This window comes from Sciurus vulgaris, assembly GCF_902686455.1.
Source record: "Sciurus vulgaris genome assembly, chromosome: 8".
NCBI classification, from domain to species: Eukaryota; Metazoa; Chordata; class Mammalia; order Rodentia; family Sciuridae; genus Sciurus; species Sciurus vulgaris.
This window is the reverse complement of record NC_136468.1, coordinates 153,812,852-153,836,963: the sequence shown is the minus strand read 5'-3', so window position 1 is coordinate 153,836,963 and position 24,112 is coordinate 153,812,852.

Genomic DNA, 24,112 nt, shown 5'->3' with positions numbered 1-24,112 from the left:
GTCAGATTAAAGATTTTGATACCACTCTAATAAAAGGAGCCAGGGCTCTTAGAAGAAGTGACTGACACTAGGACCAAGACAATAAATATGTGAGTCAGGATAATCCTTGAGTATCAGAAAGAAAGAACTTTGGATAAAAAAAAAAAAAAAAAAAAACAGAAAATATATTAAAGAACAACAGGAGACAATGGAAAGAGCTCCCTGTAGAAAGAACTCCAAAAGGCTAAAGCAGGAATGAGTTGAGCAAGAAGATACTATTGAATTGGATAAAAACAACAACTTAAGGTAACTATCCAACGTCCACATTGGTATAATAAATGACTGAATAGATAAACAAATGAGGTTGACTAGAAACCTCTTGTGCAAAGAATTACAGGAGGTTGAAGCAGACACAGCTATCAAGGAGGTGGAGCTGACTCCCTGCTCCTTAAGAATGGGCCCTGCGATTGTGCACCGGGCCCACTCCAGAGGAACAGAGCCAGTGTGGACTGCAGAGAGCAGTGGCTTCTCCGTGCGGAACCGGGAAGGACTGCCTCAGCCAGGTGAACAGTCAACACTAACACAATTCACCTTGAGGGCCTGGAAGGCAGAGCAGCTCCCCACCTCTGCAACCTGCCTCACTCAGACCCATAGCCCTAAGCTAAATATGAAAAAAGTGAACCCCAAGGAGAACAATCTAACGAACACCTGATGGATCCTCCTCAACACTGCTGAGGTCATTGGAACAAGGAAGGTCAGAAAAGCTGCCACCCCCAAAGAGACTATAGAGATACAATGACTGGATATTGTCTGAGATTCTGGACGAGGTCCTGGATGGGGTCCTGAAACAGGAAGATGCAGAACTGAGAATCCAAAGGAAATATGCCTTCAGGGGCTGGGGTCCTGGCTCAGTGGTACAGCTCTTGCCTAGCATGTGTGAGGCACTCGGTTTGATCCTCAGCACCGCATAAAAATAAATAAAATAAAGGTATTGTAGCCATGCACACCTAAAAATAATTTTTAAAGAAATATGACTTCAGTTAGTTACAGCAAACCAGTATTTGTTCTTCGTGACAATGGTCTAAGATGCCAATACATCTAAGATAGCACACATAAGTCATCACAAGACAGAAAACTAGGTTCAGCTACCTAAAAATCTTTGACTTTCTTTGCAATCTCTGTTTAAAGATAAAACTACTCTAAAGTAAAATCTTAAGACATTGTGATTATTTTTCAAACACCTGCTTGTTTATAGTTAATTACTGATAACTAACACTCTCAGCTAGTTTTGTATTCTATTATGAACACAATAGTTTATTACAACATAAAATTAAACAATTCAATATAATGTCTAATTCAAGAGAACTGCCTCTTTTACATGTCGTATGTTGAAATAATAGCACACATATGTGAACTATATTTTCTTTTTTTTTTTTTTTTTTTTTTTTTTTTTTTTTTTGGGTGCTGGGGATCGAACCCAGGGCCTTGTGCTTGCAAGGCAAGCCCTCTACCGACTGAGCTATCTCCCCAGCCCCGTGAACTATATTTTCATGCAGTCACTAAGTCCTGGGTGTGCCTTCTAAAACTTGGTCACTTTAGACTCAAGAAAAAAAATAGCATTTTAGAGACTATTTCAACTCATAACTGAACTGTCTCAAAAGAGTGACTTTGTAAAAAATATAGATATACATATTTCAATGGCAAATTGGCTCACTGTGACTGGATCACTTATCCCAAAGATTCCTTGTCTCTAATTTTATTTCCATGCATACCCTTAGAATCGAATATCTGCCACTGAGACAAATAATCAAATAAAATAAAAAAGAACAGAAGAATGGCAACCACGGCGAGTGACGCCTCACAAGCAAATGAGTTTGACGGGACACTGGCGGCCGTCTCCTCATGGCGCTCTGCAGGAAGTGGTGAGGCAGGAGGGCACAGGCGGTGCTCAGGCCAGGACTGGCCTGATGCTGCTGTGTTGTGGGAAAACACTGTGCCTTCTAGAAACCACAAGGATCTAGCAGATGCCCAAACTCCTCACTGGTTCCAAATTTAGTTGAACTTATAACTGATTTTGTCATCACTCTAGTCAGGAAACTGATGATAACTACTGGGTCTATGGGGCTGGGGATGCACCTCAGGGGAAGTGTGCTTGCCCAGCATGCAGGTGGCCCTTGGTTCAAACCCCTGCACCACAAGGGGAAAAAAGAATTTGTTACTTATTTGTGTAATCAAATAGAAAATGAATTATCATGACTCCTAGGAAAACATGTTGGGCCCGAAACACAGCTTAGACCCTCAGAATCAAAATACTCTCCATACAGTGGATTGCACAGTGGTGTCACGTCATAAAGATGTTCACATTAAGCACACATAAAAACAACAAAAAAGACTTTATTGACTGTTGAGGAGAAGAAAAACAGACATAGTCTAGCTTAGGAAATTACCATACATTATAAACATGACACTGACATCAAAATCCTCCAGGACAAGTCAAGCACTTTGACACATGCCTGTCATCCCAGTTACTTGTGAGGCTAAGGCAGGAGGATCACAAATTTGAGGCCTACCTCAGCAATTTAGCAAGACCCTCTCTCAAAATAAAATTTAAAAAGGGCTGGGGATGTATGTTGCTCAGTGCTTATGTGTAAGACCTTGCATTCAATCCCCAGTGCCAAAAAGTTCTCCAAGCTACATCTGATCATAGACAACCATGGCAAAAGAACATTATGTCAGAAACCACTGAATGATTAAACTAAACCTGCACTTTGTTTAGCTCACAATACTCACATGTCTAACCTCTGCTTGTACTAATTCAAGTACGATAAATTTTCAATATGATAAAAAGTCTATGTATTTTTCTAATGAATCCAACAGATATAAAGAGATATACTCAACTCTGCTCTAAAAGCCACCTTATAAGCACATTGAGGCACCAACATTAAAATGTAATCACAGCACTTCCAACAAAATAATGCTAAGTACCAATAAATACAAACTCTCAAAAGAAGAAATTCAAATTTACGCAATCGAGAGCATGATGGCACTTTCAAAGGATAGTCTGAACTGAGGGGAACACTTAATGAGTTCAGCTGTGATTCCTGACAACGTGTGAAGTCTTGTGCTTGTGGGAAGGCCCATGCCCCTGCTTGCAAGGGATAAGAGAAACTTCCTAATGAATGTGGAGCTTTAATAAGACTCAGGGATCTACTTTCTAAGTTTGAAAAGTAGAAAAGTCTGTTTAAAGTCTAAAAGTCTGTTTTAAAAAGGTTTATTATTAATAAATGTATCTTATCACAAAAAGCAGCTGTTGACTCGTCTCTTACATTGTAATGATTTGATTCCTGAGGAAATTTCCTATCTACAGTGGTTTCAAGTATCATATAATATCAATAGTTGATATTAAAAAAATCACCATCCTGTTTCTATCATCTACAACTGATTTGAATTTTGGCTTTGAATAATTTCACCCAAATTTGGAAGAGTTATGGTGGCATGTGTCTGTATGTGTAAATACATGATTTTTTAAAACATACCTCTGACACTTGAGTTCTGCCAAAGGCACCATCTGTGGGCATGTCCAGGTGCTGGGATCCAGCCCAGGGTCTCTCACATGCTAGGCAAGTGCTCTACCACCCAGATGCACACCCAGCCTCCAGAAGTCTTAAGAAGCAGAAATTAATTAAAGTCGCTTAGGATTATCACGAGAATTTTCAAACAAGACGACTCTTTCAATCAAAAAAGTAAGCCATAAGTGTATTTTTAAAATATTGCTGATGAAAAAGGGTAGAAGTTCACAGGATTAAGGATTCTGTAGAAAACTAGAAAGAGGGCCGGGGTTGTGGCTCGGTGGTAGAGCACTTGCCTAGATTCGATTCTCACCACCACGTAAAAATGAATGAATAAAAAAATAAAGCTCTGTCAACATCTAAAAATAAATGAATAAATAAATAAAATATTTTTTAAAACAGAAAACTAGAAAGAGGAGAAATTAAAAGTTGAATAGGAGAAACCTACAGAGCTGGAAGCCTGGAGGATGGGGATTTCCGAACACACACGGACATTTCAACACGACTCTACAATAAGGAAACTATACGTGGGTCAATCAGCATAGAAAAGCTCGAGCTGGTGCTTAGCAATCTCCACTGGAAAAGATCCAGCAATCTTCGGGGCTCACAGCCGAGTGTTACCTGACCTTTACCAAATTCTGATTTTATTCTGAATGTTCATGATCAAGAGAAAAGAGAAAGAGGTGACTTTCCTGAATTCATTTTATGGCCAAGGAATTTCATCCAATGCAGAATGTCAATGTTCAGACAGAGGGCCATGTTGTGAACCATTACAAGCACGCTGCCAGTTAGCTCCCTGAGGCTTAGGAGGGAGCCGAGGCTTGACCTACCCAGCAGGGGCGGAGCCTGGAGGAGGGGCGGGGCAGGATGGAGGGGAGGGGCCTTGTGGAGGGGCGGGGTCAGGAGGAGGGGCAGGGTCTGCAGGAGGTCAGCAGGGGACCACAAGGAGTGGCCTTGGTGGTCGCTAGCTTAGAGCTCCTCAATCTCCAGCCTTCCACCCTGATATCTTGCCTGGGGGAAACTGAGGCTGAAGTTGGGTCGAAGCAGCGACAGCCTTCCTGATCCCCACCAGCCATCGCACTAGGCACCAGCAACCTCCCTGAATCCGGGGGCAGTAGTCCCTGGGCCACCCACCACCACGGCCTGCTCTGCACCAGCTGCTTAAAGTGCTGGGGAAGTGGCAGGCCCACACCTGCAATTCCAGCTACTAGGGAGACTGAGACAGGAAGACTGAAAGTTTGAAGTCAGTCAATTTAGCAAGATTGTCTCAGAAGAGACCTGGGAACAGTGTTCAGTGGGAGAGCACTTACGTAGAACGCATGAAGTCCTCGGCTCCATCCCCAGAAGAGGAAAAAAGAGGGACGCAATGCTATCGTTATTATGAAGCCCATTTCCTTCTATTCTGCCTTCAAATTTCTTCATCATTTCAATGCATTTTAATGTTCATGGACAATTAACTATTCTAAAACTAAAATATAAGGTCCTATTTATTGTATATCAATCCATTCATGATAAAAAAAATTTCTAAAATGAAGTTTTTAGTCAGTAGAAAATCTAGACTGGGTTCATAGAACCTGTCTCTCCAACATTTTGGCACAGGTACCAACTTCCTTAACACGATGCACAAAGTTCAAAAATAAAATGAAGTCTCATTAAGTGGGATGACTTTGTAGGACCCCCCAAAAGGAAGACCCTTACTCGAGTCTCAGGATGGCGGCTCCAGGAAACACGAGAGACCGGCTTGATGCAAAAGCGCGAGGCACTTTAATAACGGAGCTCCAGGCCAACACGTATCTCACGCAGGAGATAGAGGAGTTGACCCCGAGGCTCAGAAATCAGGGGTTTATATAGGAAAAGTTAGGGAGTTTGGCACGGGTACACATAATTGGCTGATTCAAACATAAGCGGGCACATGACTACATTGATTACATCAGCAAGTAGTAGGTGCAAATTGACATTCCAGCAATGTGGTAGGGCAGTTTATTTTGGTTAGCAGGGGTCAAGCTAACCTTAAAGAAAAGGGAAGAAGGGGGAAAGTGGGTGACACCAGATGGTCCATGGCCTTGTGGAGATTGTTTATCCTCCCTGGGCAGTTAGATTTTGATGATTTGGCAGTCTTATTTTAGGCTTGTTTAGGTATGTTCAGGCCTCAGGCCTGTCCCTCTTTGTTTCTTTTCCTAAGTTCATTTGCTGGACTACAGATTCTGTGCTTTAATTATGGGCACTTAAATTTTAACTCCTTCAACTTCAAATTTAAAAACATCTGCACAGCAAAGCAAACAGGAGCATGAAGAGAGACCCTCAGAATGAGAGAAAGCTTTGTCAGCTACTTTCCAACAGGGGATTAATATTCAGAATATATACATAATTCAAAACACTGAACACCAAAAAAATTAATAATCAAAAATGAGCAAAAAAAACTAAACATATTTCTCAAAAGAAAATACATATGGCCAACCAACATATGAAAAAAAAATGTTCAACATCCTTAGCTATTGGAAAAATGCAAATCTAAACTGCAAGATTTTTATCTCCAGTTAGAATGACAAAATCAAGAATACAAATAATAAATTCTGGCAAGGATGTGGGGAAAGGTACACTCACATGTTGGTGGCAGGACAGTAAGGTAGTGCAACCTCCCAAGAAAGGAGTGTGGAGATTCCTCACAACACTGGGAATGAACCACCATGTAATGAGAAAAGGAAATAATGGGAATTGCTATAGTCGTGTGCTATGCAGTAATAATAAGCTGCATTTGGTATCTGCCTGGACTTGTAAAACTAAAATCATAACAGGCGTCTGGTGACAAACTTGCTGTGTGGCGGGATGACACTCCTGAACAATGCCAACATGGACCTTTACCTATGATTTGAGTGGCGGCTCCTAGTCTAGTCGTGTTCTGGTCTTTATCATGAGGACCAGAGCATGACTGGGCTGAAATCGCTACTTAAACCCCTGGACTTCGGGAGCAAACTGTCAGCAGCACTGTGACCAGAGGACTCCCGTTGCTCTGTCTCTTGACTGCCCCAGCTGCTGTCCACTCCATCACTGATTGCTGATTGACCATTGTCACTGAGGCCAGATGAATGACCACCTCTCCTGCGGCGAAGACTGCCACCCAGTCTCCAGCTTGTCGGACACCCGAGGACATCCAAAGACATCTGAGGAGCTGAGAGAGGCTACGGCTGAGAAGAATCCCCTGGTCTTGCTGACTGGCTTCTTGGCTAAGAGACGTTGCATTGAGTAAGTCCATGGGGATCGGACTCTAGGTGAACAAGGGAGTGACTCTTCAATGCACTTGTGACTTGCTGTTTTTAGGAACGTAGAGTTGAGTGTGCATCGCAAGAATAAAATCCACTTGTCGGAACCAAACTCCATTCCTCTCTTACTGCTTGTGACACACCATATGACCCACTCCTTAGTATTTATCCAAAAGAACTAAAATCAGCACACTATAGCGATACAGCTACATCAATGTTTACAGCACCACAATTCACACTGACTGACTTATGGAACCAGCCCAGATGCCTACCAACTGATGAACGGATAAAGAAAGTGTGATATATATACACAACAACTCAGCCATAAAGGAGAATGAAATGACCACATTTGCTGGTAAATGAGTGGAACTGGAGATCAGCAAGCTAAGTGAAATAAACCAGGCTCAGAAAGTCAAACATTTTAACTCACATGCAGAAGAACCAGGACATTTGAAAAGGGGGTGATACCACAAAGATAGAAGGGAGGTCAGTGGAAAAGAAGAAGAGGATAGAGGGGGAGAGAGGAGGACTGGGAAAGGGAGGAACTGAGGAACAAAGAGACCAACTGATGTGTGTGCACATACGAGTAGGCCACAGTGAGCTCCACGTTCATGTGCATCTATAAAGCACCAACTTCATAAAATGATGAATACACAGAGGAAGACCTGTAGGGACGGAGAGGAGGGGGAGAAGAAAGCGGAAGATGGAGAAAATCATATCCCATGTATGTCTGCACACATCGAAACGGACCCTTCTGTCATGTATAACTAAAATGCACTAATAAGACCATTTTTAAAAGAGGGACAATGTACGTGTACTGCCAATTAAACTCGGACTTTCTCAGACAAAGAAAAATGTGGTTAATGAGTTCAGTTCCATGGAAATTATGGAATAAATTTTTAATAAATTCTGACTTTTTTAGAAATAATGAATTTAAACTTAAATACCTTAGTGGGCTTAACACATGTAGTTTTCAATTTTCAATATTTTTCTACTATTTTAACACTGCAAGAGAAAAACTGAACCATTAAAACATTAAGGAAAACAAGTGATGGGGTGCACTATGGCCCCCTTCCCTCAGGTTAGGACCCTCTCTCAGTATTCCACCTTCCTCTCTGCCAGGTTCTCCAGAAACCACCTGGGTTTGCTGTGTTAAGCCACCTGTAATCCCAGGGGCTCAGGAGGCTGAGGTAGGAGGATCATGAGTTCAAAGCCTGCCTCAGCAATGGCAAGGTGCTAAGCAACTTAGTGAGACCCTGTCTCTAAATAAAATGCAAACTAGGGCTGGGGAGGTGTCTCAGTGGTCAAGAGCCCCTGAGCTCAATCCCTGCTACCCGCCCCCCAAAGTGAGGAGGGTCACAGCCTAAAGTAGACTTCAAGTCAGAAGGGATAAAGAAGGACATTTCACACTGCTTAAGAGAACCATAAATCAGGAAGACATAACGATCATAATTATTTATGCCCCAAACAATGGTGCATTCATGTGCATCAAACAAATCCTTCTCAATTCTAGGAATCAAATAGACCACAACACAATAATTCTAGGTGACTTTAACACACCTCTGTCACCACTAGATAGATCTTCCAAACAAAAACTAAACAAAGAAATCATAGAACTCAATAACACAATCAATAACCTAGACTTAACAGACATATATAGAATATTCCATCCATCAAAAAGCAAATTTCTTCTCAGCAGCACATGGAACCTTCTCGAAAATAAACCATACATTATGCCACAAAGCAGCCCTTAGTAAATGCAAAAAATAGAGATACTGCCTTTTGTTCTATCAGATCATAATGGAATAAAATTAGAAATCAATGACAAAATAAAAAACAGAAATTACTCCAATACCTGGAGACTAAATAATATGCTATTGAATGAAACATGGATAACAGAAAACATCAGGGAGGAAAAAAAATTCTTAGAGGTAAATGAGAATGACAATACAACATATCAAAATCTCTGGGACACTATGAAAGCAGTACTAAGAGGAAAATTCATTGCATGGAGCACATTCAAGAAACGAATAAAAAGTCAACAATGAAATAACCTAACATTACAGCTCAAAGCCCTAGAAAAAGAAGAACAGAACAACACCAAAAGTAGTAGAAGACAGGAAATAATTAAAATCAGAGCTGAAATCAATGAAATTGAAACAAAAGAAACAATTCAAAAAATTGATGAAACAAAAAGTTGGTTATTTGAAAAAATAAACAAAATAGAAAAAACCTTAGCCACACTAACAAAGAGAAGGAGAGAGAAAACTCAAATTACTAAAATTCATGATGAAAAAGGAAATATCATGACAGACACCACTGAAATACATAACATAATGAGAAGTTACTTTGAAAATCTATATTCCAACAAAATACAAAATACCAAAGACATTGACAAATTTCTAGAGACTTATGCTTCTCCCAAACTGAACCAGGAGCACATACACAATTTAAACAGATCAATATCAAGCAATGGAAGAGAAGAAGCCATCAAAAGCCTACATCCAAGAAAAGCCCAGGACCAGATGGATTCTCAGATGAGTTCTACAAGACTTCAGAGAACTCATTCCAATACTTCTCAAAGTATTCCAGGAAATAGAAATGAGGGAACCCTACCAAACTCATTCTATGAAGCTAATATCACCCTCATACCCAAACCAGGCAAAGACACATCAAGGAAAGAAAATTTTAGACCAATATCCTTGATGAATATAGATGCAAAGATCCTTAACAAAATATTGGCAAACCGTATCCAATAACATATTAAGAAAATTGTGCACCATGATCAAGTGGGGTTCATCCCGGGAATGCAAGGTTGGTTCAACATCCATAAATCGATAAATGTAATCCATCATGTCGGTAGACTTAAGGATAAGAATCATATGATTATTTCAATTGATGCAGAAAAAGCGTTCAACAAAATACAACACCCCTTCATGCTCAAAACACTAGAAAAAATAGGGATCGTAGGAACATACCTGAACATTGTAAAGGGTTATGCTAAGCCCACGGCCAATATCATTCTTAATGGAGAAAAACTGAAAGCATTCTCTTTAAAAACCGGAACAAGACAGGGATGCCCTCTTTCACCACTCCTATTTAACATTGTCCAGGAAATACTAGCCAGAGCAATTAGACAGACTAAAGAAATTAAAGGGATACAAATAGGAAAAGAGGAACTTAAGCTGTCACTATTTGCTGATGACATGATTCTCTATTTAGAGGATCAAAAAAACTCCTCCAGAAAACTTCTAGACCTCATCAATGAATTCAGCAAAATAGTAGGATATAAAATCAACATGCATAAATCTAAAGCATTTTTATACGCAAGCAATGAAACATCTGAAAGGGAAATGAGGAAAACAACTCCATTCACAATAGCCTCAAAAAAAATACTTGGGAATCAATCTAACCAAAGAGGTAAAAGATCTCTACGATTAAAACTACAAAACATTGAAGAAAGAAATTGAGGAAGACCTTAGAAGATGGAAAGACCTCCCATGTTCTTGGATAGGCAGAATTAATATTGTCAAAATGGCCATACTTCGAAAGGTTCTATACAGATTTAATGCAATTCCAATTAAAATCTCAATGACATTTCTCATAAAAACAGAAAAAGCAATTATGAAATTCATCTGGAAGAACGAAAGACCCAGAATAGTCAAAGCACTCCTGGGCAGGAAGAGTGATGCAGGAGGTATCACAATACCAGACCTTAAACTCTACCGTAGAGCAATAGTAACAAAAACGGCATGGTACTGGCACCAAAATAGACAGGTAGATCAATGGTACAGGATAGAAGTCATGGGACATACCCACATAAGTACCATAACCTCATACTAGACAAAGGTGCCAAAAACTTACAATAAAGAAAACATAGACTGTTCAACAACTGGTGCTGGGATAACTGGAAATCCATATGCAGTATAATGAAAATAAACCCCCATCTCTCACCATGTACAAAACTCAGCTCAAAATGGAGAAAGGAGCTAGGAATTAGACCTGAGACCTTTCACCAAATGGAAGAAAAAGTAGGCCCGAATCTCCAGCATGTTGGCTTAGGACCAGACTTCCTTAACAAGATCCCCATAGCGCAAGAAATAAAAGCAAGAATCAATAAATGGGATAGATTCAAACTAAAAAGCTTTTTCTCAGCACAGGAAACAATCAACAATGTGAAAAGAGCCTACAGAGTGGGAGAAAATCTTTTCCACACACACTTCAGACACAGCACTCATCTCCAAAGTTTATAAAGAACTTAAAAAACTTTACATCCCAAATACAAAGAACCCAATCAATAAGTGGGCTAAGGAAATGGGCAGACACTTCACAGAAGAAGATATACAGGTGATCAACAAATATATAAAAAAGTGCTCATCATTCCTAGTAATTAGAGAAATGCAAATTAAAACCACCCTAAGATTTCATCTAACTCCAATTAAAATGGCTATTATCAAGAACACAGGCAATAATAAGTGTTGGCAAGGATGTGGGTAAAAAGGCACACTCATACACTGCTGGTGGAGTTGCAAATTGGTGTGGCCACTCTGGAAAGCAGTGTGGAGATTCCTCAGAAAACTTGGAATGGACCCACCATTTGACCAAGCTATCCCACTCATCGGTTTATACCCAAAGGACTTAAAATCAGCATACTACAGTGATGCAGCCACATCAATGTTCATAGCAGCTCAATTCACAATAGCCAGATTGTGGAACCAATCTAGATGCCCTTCAATTGATGAATGGATAAAGAAACTGTGGTATATATACACAATGGAATATTACTCAGTTATAAAAGAGAATAAAATTATGGCATTTGCTGGTAAATGGATGAAGCTGGAAAATATGCTAAGTGAAATAGGCCAAGCTCAAAAAACCAAAGGCCAAATGTTTTCTCTGATAAGTGCATGACAATGTATAACGAGGGGGCGTGATGGGGGAAGAGAAGAATGAAGGAACTTTGGATGGTGTAGAGGAACATGGGGTGGGAGGGGGAGGGGGGGAAGATAGTAGAACGAAACAGTATTACCCTATGTATATTTATGATTTCATGAAGGGTGTGAATCTACATTGTGTACAACCACAGAAATGAAAAGTTGTACCCCATTTGTGTACAATGAATCAAAATGAGTCTGTAAAAATAAAAAAGATTTTAATAGTAAAATAAATAAATAAATAAAAGTGAGTTTTATTCACATAATAGTAACACTGACCTCTCCTGGGAGGAAGAAGGGGACCACAGCTAATATCCTGGAATCCCAAGAAGTGGGAGGATCCTGCCCATTTTATACATTTTAGATTTACCTTGTTCTCATGGCCTCTCCCCAGCATCCTGTCTACATGACCCATGACCAAAGTGACTCATGCCCAAAATGTGGGCCAGGGGCAGAACAAAGTCACCCAGTGGTCCAGGCAAGAAGGGAGCAGCCCAGGAATCATTCACTAATAGCCCTTGTTGGAAGGAACAATACCCTGGAAGCAGGTCACCTTGACATCTAGCAGGGGAAAGGGCTCTAGAGGTATTAGCATTTCAATACTTCAAAGGCAGGTGACTTTAGACACTAGTGAGTGGTTGTGTCCTGAAGATACTAACGTTTCATTCCCTTTGAATCAGCTTCCACTTCTCAACCTGACTCAGCCGCCATCTTCCTGACCCGACCTGACCATCTACCTACACTAAACTTTGATCTTTGTTCTTGCTTCACTGCAATGCAGTCTTCCTGCAGAGATCTCGTGGAACTGCAGCTACACCCAGGCACCCCTAGGGATTCTGGGCAGTGTAGTCCTGTATTCTGCCCAGGCAGCCCTCACCACAGAGGATTCTGGAAGCTGCAGACCCCCAAGAATCATGGACATTGTGGTCTGGCGCCACATTGGTGTGGCTAGTGGCACTTGGATCTCCATGCCCCCAGGTATTCTGGGTATTGTAGTTTGTTCTACTCAAGCAGCCCTGACTTCAAAAGTCTCTGAGAGCTGCAGGCCATTGACTATTCTAAGTAGCTCAGTCAATCCTAAATTGACCTCACCATCAAGCCTCCCATGGTCTGCACACTGCAAGCCTGCCTGGGCACCCATGAACCCACAACCAGCACGGCCAAACTCACGGTTCTGGTGAGGGGTGCAGGGGGATTAGAAAAATAAAGACTCACAAACACAGATTTTGAAGATGAAACTGGGATCAGGTGAAGCCTGCTCTCTGATGGAGAAGTAGATCTAAAGAGTTATGCCAGCAATCTTTATTTATGTATGTATCATTAGCAGGTTAAAGACTATGCAAACATTATACTTTGTATTCAGGAAAGTTACAGAATCTAGGACATCTATGTAGTTTTTCTGCAGTTGCAATCCACAGTTGCAAAGTGCAACATCGGGAGTTTTGTGTGGCTCTCAAGAAAGTCCATTGTTAGAAACAGGAGAAGTAGAGCTGGTAAAGCACTGTGGCTGTCTAGCATAAGAGTTCCTTCCTTCCCAGGAGCTGGGTGCCTGAGATCAAGGTCAGAGCTGATAGGACTCTTGCACAGCCTCCTCATGCAGGGCATTGCCACAGCAGCTAGGCATCCTGTGCCCTTGCACAGAAACATTCCCAGACACCAGGCATGCCACAGCCATGAGGTCATCAGAGACCCCCAATCCCAGGCACTGCTCTCCCATCCTCTGTCACCACTCTCCACAGCAGGTACCACAATATAGAGCTGACCTGTGCAGCCCTCACTGTGGAGAACTCTGAGAGCTGCAGGCTGGGCTCTCACCTGGGTGTTATGGGGTGCAACTTAAGAACAGACCGATCACCACTGAGAAGTCCGAATTTGAGAGTCTTTATTAAGCCGGCCGCTGACTGTCTCACACGATGCCCCCAAAAAATGGCTATTGGGAGAACAGCCCCGACCACAGGGTTGTAGGGGTTTTTATACCAAAAATCACATCAATCATAAGTGTCTGTTGCTATGATTCAAAATTACAAACTAACATCATGAGATCATCGACAGGGGGAAGTGGGTCAAACTGACCCTTAACTAGGTGCAAACTGAAGAATGGTTGCTAACATCCATACAATTACCGTTTACATGGTACATTGGTTACTACATAGGAGCTGCCATTGTATATTATTAAACATGTCATGCTAAGTAACTGATGATGGGCACAGAGGCAGGGTGTTCCCATGGGAGAAGCTTACTTCTCAGAGCAGAATGGAGTCTGTTTAGTCATTTCCCTTAGAGTCTGGCCTATAACATTCTCATGGAGCCAGATCTGTCAGCCGATCACACTGGGCAACCTCCCCAGCATTCTGGGTAGGGTAGTTCAATGCACTCAACAACCCTCACCAGTGAGATTCCTGGGAGCTGCAGTTTCCCGAGTATCTTGGGTAATGGAGGCTAATGGTTTGTCTGATCATCGCTGAAGATTCTAGGTAGTGCGCTCTGTCAATGCAGCCCTCACCACGTGAACCTCAGGGAGTTACAGCATGACAGGGTATGGGCATGCCCTTGCAGGCCCTTGCAGCCTTCACCCCGAAGGCTTCTGGGAACAGCAAGCATCTGATGTATGGGCAGCATAGTTTGTCATTCTGTCCACACAGCCTTCACTGCAGAGGTCTCCGCAACCTGCAGGTCTCCAAGTTTTATGGGTAGTGTAGCCTGTCATTCAGCCCATGCTGCCCTCACTGCAGAGGGCTCTGGGGACTGCAGGCCCCAAAGGATTCTGGGTAGTGCAGTCCATCTTAACCTTTGCAGCCCTCACCCCAGAGTATCCCAGGAGCTGCTTGTTGCATTGTTATCCAGCCACCCTGAGGACTCTGGGCATGTGGGACAGCAATCTGCTGCCCAGCATGCACCAAGAAGGCCCCTGGAAGCTTTGGGCAATTTGCTTGCCCTGAAGGATTCTGGGTAGTATAGTCCAGCAACTGCCTGCCCAGTCAAGAATTCTCCACAAAGTCCTCTGGGAACTGCAGGACACGTGGTTGCCAGGAGCCCTCTTGACTTCTGGGTAGTGTTCTACCCATGCAGTTCTCAACACACAGGATCCTGGGAGAAGTGGGTCCCTGGGGATTCCGGGTAGTGTTGTCCACCATTCTGCCCACACAACCCTCAGTATCTGGCCCATAGGAGCTGCAGGCCACGTGCTGACCCTTGTAGTGCAGCCAAGAAACTGCCCATGCAGCCATCACCACTGTGGGACTTGCCAGAGGGCCACCCCACTGTGGACGGATGCAGCCAGAAAACTCCAGCATCATCAGCTCTCTTCTAAAAAAAACTGAATTCGTGTAATGGAAAGAAGTCTTTGATCCAGCCACAGTCAAAAATGATCACGACTAACCCAGGAGCCCCGAGCCAGTGGTAAGCCTGAGACTACAGTAAGCACAATTCTAACAGGGAAGAATCTTCCAGGGTTTCCCACACTAAGAGGTTAAACCCAAGACTACATTATTCACACTCCTAAGGGGAGAGAAACTACCATGATTCTCTGCTGCTAGCAAGAAAAAAATGCAACTACATTATCCACCATCTGAAGGAGAGGATATTCCCTGAATCTTCTGCAGAGAGAGGGCAAATCATGGGACTAGGTTACCCACGATGCCAAGGAGGAGGAAGCTCCAGGACACCCGGCACTGAGCAGGCAAATAATGGGAGGTTGCCCACAACTCTAAGGGGGAGGAAGCTCCCAGAATCCCCAATGATTGGCGAACTCAAAATGACTCCAGTCCACATCTGGTCACCTGGCCTGCCCTTACCTTTGTGCCTCACAGTAGGGGAAAGCGTTCTGTGTGGAAACACCTGTAGACAATCAGCTCAGTCAGTAGAACGCAGGGGCAGAAGCCCAGGTCTCCATCTTCCCCATAGGAGCTTCCCTTGGAAGGACCAGACCTGGAAACAACTGAGCCCCACAGGGCCACACCTGCCAGGGAGAACCTGTGTCCCACGCTGATCAGCCTGGAGGACTTTATGCTGTAGCTTCATTCCCACAACACGACTGTTAATCTTGTATTTTTCCACAAGCAGCCACTCTATCCTAACCCTGAATATCGCTCATTAACTCTGGAGAATGAGAGAGAGCCATGCCGCTGCTGGGACCTGGCGCGTGACCCACGGCATTCAGCACGCCGGTGGCCCCACGTACGACCTCGCTCATTCAAGCTGAAACGGAGCCCACCACCCCATGCCTTGACCTGAAAGGATGGTACTATGGCTTGAATATCTGCCCTCCGGATTTCATGTTTTGGACACTTAATCCCCACAGTCCTGGGGCCCAGAAAGCCCAGAATTGGACAAAACACCCTTCACATCTCCTCCAGCCCCACTGCAGACACCCCCAGTTTGGAAAAACCAAGGTGTCCCTTTTCATCTCGGCAGGCAGGCTGCCTCGGGAAAACACAGAAGGTGCTCCACCTGGTCTTGGTATCTCACCTGTGTCCACTGGGCCCTGCTGGCTGGAGGACAGGCCACAGGCAGAGGTGGGCTGGCTGAGGGCGGCACATCCTGTCATGGCCCAAGGCACAGGAGCTGCTGCTGCTGCCCTCTGGGTCTGGGGGAGTCAGCCTGATTGGGAACAAGAGGGCCCAACTCTCCAGTTGTCCCCTCAACCCTCACGTTCTGGCAGCACATCCTCTGTCCTTGGGGCTCCCAGGAGGCCAGTGTCCATGTTCTTCCCCCATCCCAGGCCTAAGGGCTAACAGGCTTACATGGGGCCACAGTGGGCAGTGCAGTGGCCTTTGGATGCTGGACTCTGAGGCCCCCGTCTCTCTGCTGCATCATCCTCTCCCCCTGCCAGGAAATGCCCTTGTCCAATCTCAGTCAAGCTTCCCTCCTCCAGGGAGTCCTGCCCCCAGCTCCCAGTAAGGACTCCTTGATCTCATACCTTGGACCTACAGGACAGAGGGTCTTCATGCCTGACCCTCACTGACAAGCTTGGGCGCTTCAGAAGGCAGGGCTGGGGTCTGATGCCTGGGTCTAGTGCTGATGACCCCCAGCCCAGCCCACACTGGGCTTGGCTCTACAGTTGGCACATGGGGAGGTAACAAGCGCCAGTCTCAGACACCACAGTGCATCCCTCAGGCCCAGACAACCTGCCTGGAAACGCAGCGGCCAGGAACTTTTGTGTGTGCGGTGCTGGGGATTGAACCCAGGGCCCTGTGCATTCGAGGCAAGCACTCTACCAGCTGAGCTCTATTCCTGTCCAATGCCAGGAACTTGTCATTGAGAAATAACCAAGTGAGGGCAGAGGGCAGAGGATGGAGCACCCAGCCTGACACGGCTCACAGGTCAGAGGCTGGATACACCGTGTCCATCAGTAGGCAACAACACATCTACTGATGCCCACCAACCACCAAACACCAGCACAGGATTTAAAGCCGATGGGAAACACAAACCATAGTCATGGACTGATGTCAGGAGGCAGTGAGGTAAAAGAAGGGAGGGCATCCAAACCATCGACTTCGGATGAACAAAACATTTCCTTCACAGACACAAAGAATTAAAATCTGATGGAAATCCACCCTCGGCTACCCGGCCTTCTCTAACCACCTTGTCTACCCAGTGAGGTTTGCCTCCAACACTCAAGGGAGACATGTGAACACAAGATGTCAGAAGGCAGCCCACACCCCACTCAAAAGGCTAACGGGTACACAAGTGTGGCCGTGGGCAGAGGAGGAGGGAAGGCGGCCAGCAGGGACACTCCCTCTCTGTGGGGCCTTCACTGCACAACTCACAGGGCTGACGGGGCAGTGTGGCTGTGGGCAGAGGAGGAGGGAAGGTGGCCAGCAGGGACACTCCCTCTCTGTGGGGCCTTCACTGCACAACTCACAGGGCTGACAGGGGGCAGTGTGGCGTGTGCACAGGTGGAGGGAAGGCGGCCAGCAGGGACACTCCCTCTCTGTGAGGCCTTCACTGCACAACTCACAGGGCTGACAGGGGGCAGTGTGGCGTGTGCACAGGTGGAGGGAAGGCGGCCAGCAGGGACACTCCCTCTCTGTGAGGCCTTCACTGCACAACTCACAGGGCTGACAGGGGGCAGTGTGGCGGTGTGCACAGGTGGAGAGAGGGCGGCCAGCAGGGACACTCCCTCTCTGTGGGGCCTTCACTGCACAACTCACAGGGCTGACAGGGCAGAGTGTGACTGTCTGGCTGTCCAGAACGGTGACACCAACTGCCGGGCCTCGGTGTGGTCATCATGCTTGTCTTTGCACAGTGTGCCCACCGGGGTCACCAGCTCTCTGCGGCAGGAAGCAGTCCTTTGGTCCCTCAGCAGCACCAGGAATGTCCCCGTCTTGTGCCAACACAGCTGGTCCTTCCCTTCTAACATCCTAGCGTCCATCTGTGAGGCAGGGACTCTGCGGCCAGGCCCACGCCCAGCAGGCGAGTAAGAGCTCTCCTGAGAGGAGGCCTACATCACACCCTCTAGAATTTCCTTCTAACACCCCAATGTTTGCAACCCTAGCAACGGGGACTGTGTGCAAAGCACAGCGCTGGATGCTGCCCAGGGGGACCAGGGGGCGGCGGCGGCTGGCTTCCCGCCCTGCCGGGACACTGCCAGAAGCCCAGGCTCTGCTTCCCCGCCGCAGACCCCACCTCGGACCCTGGAAGCCTCGCCCAGCGGCCTCCCCCGCCCCAGGCTCCTGTCCGTCCACTTCCACGGCGCCCGCACCCGGCCGCTCCCGCCCGCCGCGGGGCGGGCCCTGCAGGAGGAGCCCGCGAGCACGCTGTCCGGGCTCGCCAGTCCACTCCCGCGGGCGGAGACCCTGCCCAGAGTCCAGGCGGGGCTGAGCTGGCGCTGCCCCTCCTCGGACCCGGGCGCGCCCTCCGCCCAGACCTGAGGGCCGCGGCCCGGAGCTGGCAGGGCCGCCCCAGGGGCCAAGGCGGCCACGCTGCAGCTGATGCAGCAGCTTAGAAGCCGCTCAGGAAAGTGGAGCCCGGGGCACCTGGAGCTGGGCCTCAAGGGGAGGCCAGGTCTGTCTGGAAAGAAGCGTGTGCAAGGCCATGCAAAAGCCTTGGGCAGAGACGGACCGGCAGCCTGCGCTCCAGGGCGGACGTGGACGCAGCCTGGCCTGTTGAGCAAATCCTAGGTACATCGTGGCTCCCAGGAGCTCGTTACAACTAGGTCAGGGTCAGGGTTGCCTGGTTGGCAGTGAAACCAAATGGTGTGTTCCAGCACTGGGGGAGGCTGTGGTCACCTGAAGTCAGTCACACACGCAGAGATCAAGTTACTTAGGCCACATCGTTACACCTTGGCTGCCCCTGGAAAATACGGTTATCTTAGAATTTCTATTAAACTTTTTTTTTTCTTTTTTGCTTCTCCACATTTTCTAACCTAGCAGTCAGATCTGGGGAATTCCCTTTATTACTTTTCCTTTTCAGAAACCTCAGTGCACTTAGCTGAACATCTTTCCACTCTTGGTCAGCCTCCTGGGAACTTCGGCCTCACCCTGAATCCCTCGTCCCCACCCCCGACCCCGGGGCTTCCCTAAGGGAGCGTGACTCATGGGCCCTGCCTCCAGCGCCTTTTGGATGCTTCTTAAACAGGCAGATGCCTCTCAGATTTGTCTGCATATGAGGGCACCCGGCTATTGGGGAACAGTCTTCTGGGCTCCCTCCATGGTCTCCCAAGGAACACCCTGGAATACTTGCCCAGCAGAATCCTGTGCAGGGCAGAGAGAACATAAAGAGGTGAGGGAGTGCTCAGAGTCTGGTTCCTTCTTGGAGGCAGGCAGAGTAATCTGAAGGCAGAGAACAGAAGACAGGATCCTCAATTCAAAGTGCTCCCCACATCCTGACCTAGAGGGAATCCGGAATGGTCCCTCTGCTGTGAGAGGTGACTCAGACCAACAGCCACACTCAGAGGGTTGGAGGTTCTCCTTTCACATGCCTCCCACTGGGCCATCTATGGACAAATCCAGCCTCCCCTGTAAGGCCCAGGCCATGTGTCCTGGAATGCCCTATTCCTTGTTAAGGCTGGAACTGAGGAGAAGAGGGTGACACATTAAAAACTCAGCAATTAAACCGTTTATGCAACAGTTTTAAAAATCAAAACATGCTGAAGGGTCAGGACACTAAAGGCAGTACTGCTGACTTCCTGCCTGAGGCTCTTCACCAGCTCCTACCCCTCTTTCCCTCTGGCTGGGAGCTGGGGCCAGCAGGGGCTGTGCTCAGAGTGCAAGGGTCACATTTTCTGGAGGTGTGCCCCATGGCAGCTCACGTCGCATGGCACCCCAGTCACCCCAGCACAATGTGTCCATTCAGAGGCTGGTGGGGGGCAGGCCTGAGGCCCACCTGGCCACCCCGGGGTCCTCCTGGTCCCAGTGGCACTGATGCAGAGGGTGGGTCTCACTGTAACCTGCACTGTCTGCAGGCTGATGATGCTGTCCTTGGAGACGGCATGAGAAGTGAGTTGGGGCCCCTTCTCTAGAGACACAGCTCTTAAAAAGGAGTTGTTGGCTGCCTACCTCATGGAGGGCAGGAGAAAACAGCCACCACTGTTGTGAAAGAATGGGTGCTTTTGAATGACAAATACTCAGCACTTTGTTAGCTGAATACTGCACACAAAAAGTTGATAAGAAATATAAGCCCAAGAAAGTCAAAGTGTATTGTTTTGAGTGTTAGATTCTGATTCTGTATTTTTCCTAAAGAGCTATAACTTACATGGTGTCCACATCTCGAGTGTACACCTGATTTTCCTTGTATGTGTATGCATGATCACCAATTCCAGGACCCTAAGTCTCTCATGTCCACGACCACTCTATACCCCCAGTAGCCACTGCTCTAAGTCACCCATGACCCTGGGCTGTATCTGTACTTATGTGGATGGAGTTTTCACTTGCACTCGGATCAGGACAGCTCCTGAAAGCCACACGTTCCCCTTGCTGGCCACATATCCCAATGACAACCACCATTTGGCTTCTATTGCCATAGACTAAGTTTGTCTCTTAAATTTCACATAAAGTGAATTATGTACTATACATTCTTGAGCCTGGCTGCTTCTGCTCAACAGTGTTCTGAGAGTCATCTATGCTGTTGCAAATTCAACAGTTCATTACTTTTCCTTGCTATGTAGAAGCTTGTGGTTTAATGGACCACAAAATGCTTGTGCATTCAAACAGTGAACACATGAACAGCCTGCAGTGTATCATCAAAGGCACTGTGAACATCCTTCTAATACTTAGTAGCAGGGGCATGCACTTATTTCTCTTGGGATATAGCCAGCAATCAAAATATTGAATTATAATACTGGCAAGTTTATTTCTGGAAGAAACTGTCAATTTCCCAAAGTAGCTGTAAAAATGTATGTTCCCTTAGCATGAGTTCCAATTCCTCCACATTTTTGATGGAATTTGAAACTGTCAGCTCTTCTGTCCACCCTGCAGGGAGCACTGGTACATCCCCATGCTGTTCCTGGAGGACTGTGACATAGGCACATTTGCATATGGACATTGTCCGTTTGTTTTCCCTTTCTGTGGACTGTTTCACATTGGGTTATTTTCCCAGTTCCTTGTTTTACTGCTTCGTTTGGTGGAGCTGGAACCCAGGGTCCATGCATGCTAAGCACATTCTCCCATGGAGCCACACCCCAGTCAAGCTTATCTTGTTGTTTTATTTTCCTTTTTTTACGATACGGGAATTGAACTCAGGGCCTACCACTAAGCCACATCCTCAGCTTCTTCCCATTTTCTTAAAGATGTCTTGGCGGTGGATTTCTTGATTTTAATGAAATCTATTTATTGTACTCCCTTTATGGTTAACATGTTTGTACTCTATTTGATACATTTTTGCCTTATCCAATGCCATAGTGTGGTTAATTACATTAAAAGACTTCTAACTGTAAACTTTCCAAACATACAACTGTCTTTTAAGTACAATCAGCCAACTATCCTCTCACAAGAAAGGTGACAGAAATGGGTGATCATGAAAAAGACCACCCTAGTTGCCAGAGTCTCTTTCTGCTGTACATCCCTGCTCCAGATGGATCAGGTTCTGAGACAGCTCCTGAACCTCCATTGTGTGTTGCAGATAGAGAAGAGAAAGGGCTGAAAGGCACGGGGCTCTCCCCAGCAGTTTCTCTTGTAGGGGAACTTCCGCTTCCATCTCATTGGTCAGAACGAATCACTAGTTTAGAAGCACGGTCACACTTAGGACAGTGAGGGGATGCAGTTTAAGAGCACACTGCTGGGCTGGGGTTGTGGCTCAGTGGTGGAGCACTTGCCCAGCATGTGTGAGGCACTGGGTTTGATCCTCAGCACCACATATAAATAAATAAAATAAAGGTCCATTAACAACTAAAAAATAAATAAAAGCACATTGCCATTGTGAGTACAGTGGTCGGTGGGCATGAAAGGGAGGTTGACCACCATTAGTACTCCGTTAAACCTAGCATGTCGTTTTAAATTTTTTTTTTAGTTGTAGAGGGACACAATACCTTTATATTTATTTTTATGTGGTGCTGAGGATCAAACCCAATGTTAATTAAGTGCTGTCACTGAGCCACAACCTCAGCCCTAGTAGGTCTTTTTTTTTTATTTTTTGGCCAGGTATACATTTGTTTGCTATAATTCCATTAAGACAGGGGGATGGGAGGGAAATTTAAGCCAGGGCCTCACACTTGCCAGGGAAGTCCTCTACCAACTGAGCTATTTCCCCAGCCTGAGAACTGTTTGACTCTATGTTCACAAATGTTATTTGCAAATCATTTCTCTCCCAAATAGCTATTTGATGGCAGTTTATAAACTGTTGAAATGGTCTCTCCTTGGCTCCCCCGCAAAAAAAAAACACCCAAGCAATTATTAACTATTCCTGAAGCCTCTAGAACCTTTGTCTTTCCAGGGCTGTGGAGGGATAGAGGAACTTACTAGATCTACAAGTCATGAGTGAATTATGGGTTTGCTGGTGGCAGATCCAGGATTTGTTGCCACTCATAGATGAAAAGCTCATTCCTGTCAAGCTTCATTCATCTGACAAATTTTTCATGTAAGAACTTTTATCCTTAAGTATGCAACACTTCTGCCTTCTACGTGCTGAGGCTGCACGTATGAGATGGCAAACTGAAGTCTAAGCCTGGGTGGTAGTTACCCAAACGTACACTTTCTCCTAGAAGCTTGTTCTATCTTATTCGGTATATCAATGACAAAATACACTTTTACACAGTTTACCAGTTAGGATATGCACTTTAGCAAACATTTGCAACTCTTTACATAGGTTTCTTCTCTGCCAATCATCCTTCTTCACCCCAGGTATCTTGGATTCTGCATAATGAGCAGAACAGCACAAATACTGGGCATTCAGAAACCAAGGGCTCCCTCCCATCAAGGAGCACTTTGAGTCCCTTCTCAAGTAAACAGCACAAAATGGAAACTGTTTCAGAAATATTTACAGTGCTGAATCCTTATATTCTTCCCAGATAGCCCTAATCTGCCAGGGTCCTGCTCTTTCCAGATCAATGCTCATTTACATACGGAATGTGTGAGGTTGCAAAGGAAAGTGACTGTGGGAGAGATGCCACCTGATTTTCACCACCTGATTCTATAGCTAGGCACAAACAGCAGCACCACCTCTCAAAGCCCCGGCTTGACACACCACCTCGATGTTTTGAGCTCACCATTTCCCATGTTATCCATGACCATCAGAGGCCCCTCCTGGCCACAATCCAGGATCCTTGTTTGAGAATTTGCAGCAGCAGCACGTGCTGATATCCCCCAGAACACAGAATCATATGTAAGTATGATTCTGTTAGCTTTTCTACTTTGTACCATGTGCCAAGTTCCGGCCACAGAACTTGAAAGCCTTCCGTCCTGTCATGTGAAACCACCATTTCCTACTTTCCTTTCCACAAAGCCTTGCAAGTTTCTGTCTGCACCTCACTCTCTGGCACCCATTTCTGAAGCAGTCCAAGTTATTATGCAGTTAAACACACACACACACACACACACACACACACACACACACATTAGCTTAGCCAATGTATTAAAAAGGATACCAAATAATTCAACTTGAATATAAGTGACTAGGTAAAATGACATTCACTAAAGCTGTTCATGCAAATCTACGCAGAAGGAACAATCACATCAAGATGCTACCACAGGACAAAAGCTCAGGTTGCTTTTCCGTGCTTGAGAATTTTACTGAAAATCTGGAGTTTCAGCCGACCTTACTGATCATGCAGGACACCCTGAACGGTGGTCGTGTCATGAGTCCCACACTGTGAGGGTTACTCCTTGTAAAAGAAATCAAGATGTTCTAGCCAGAACATCTAGCTCATCATGGGATGAGCACCAGGCTGATTTCCGTGACTAAGAAGTCAGCTGCTAAGACTGCTTACAAAGGGTGA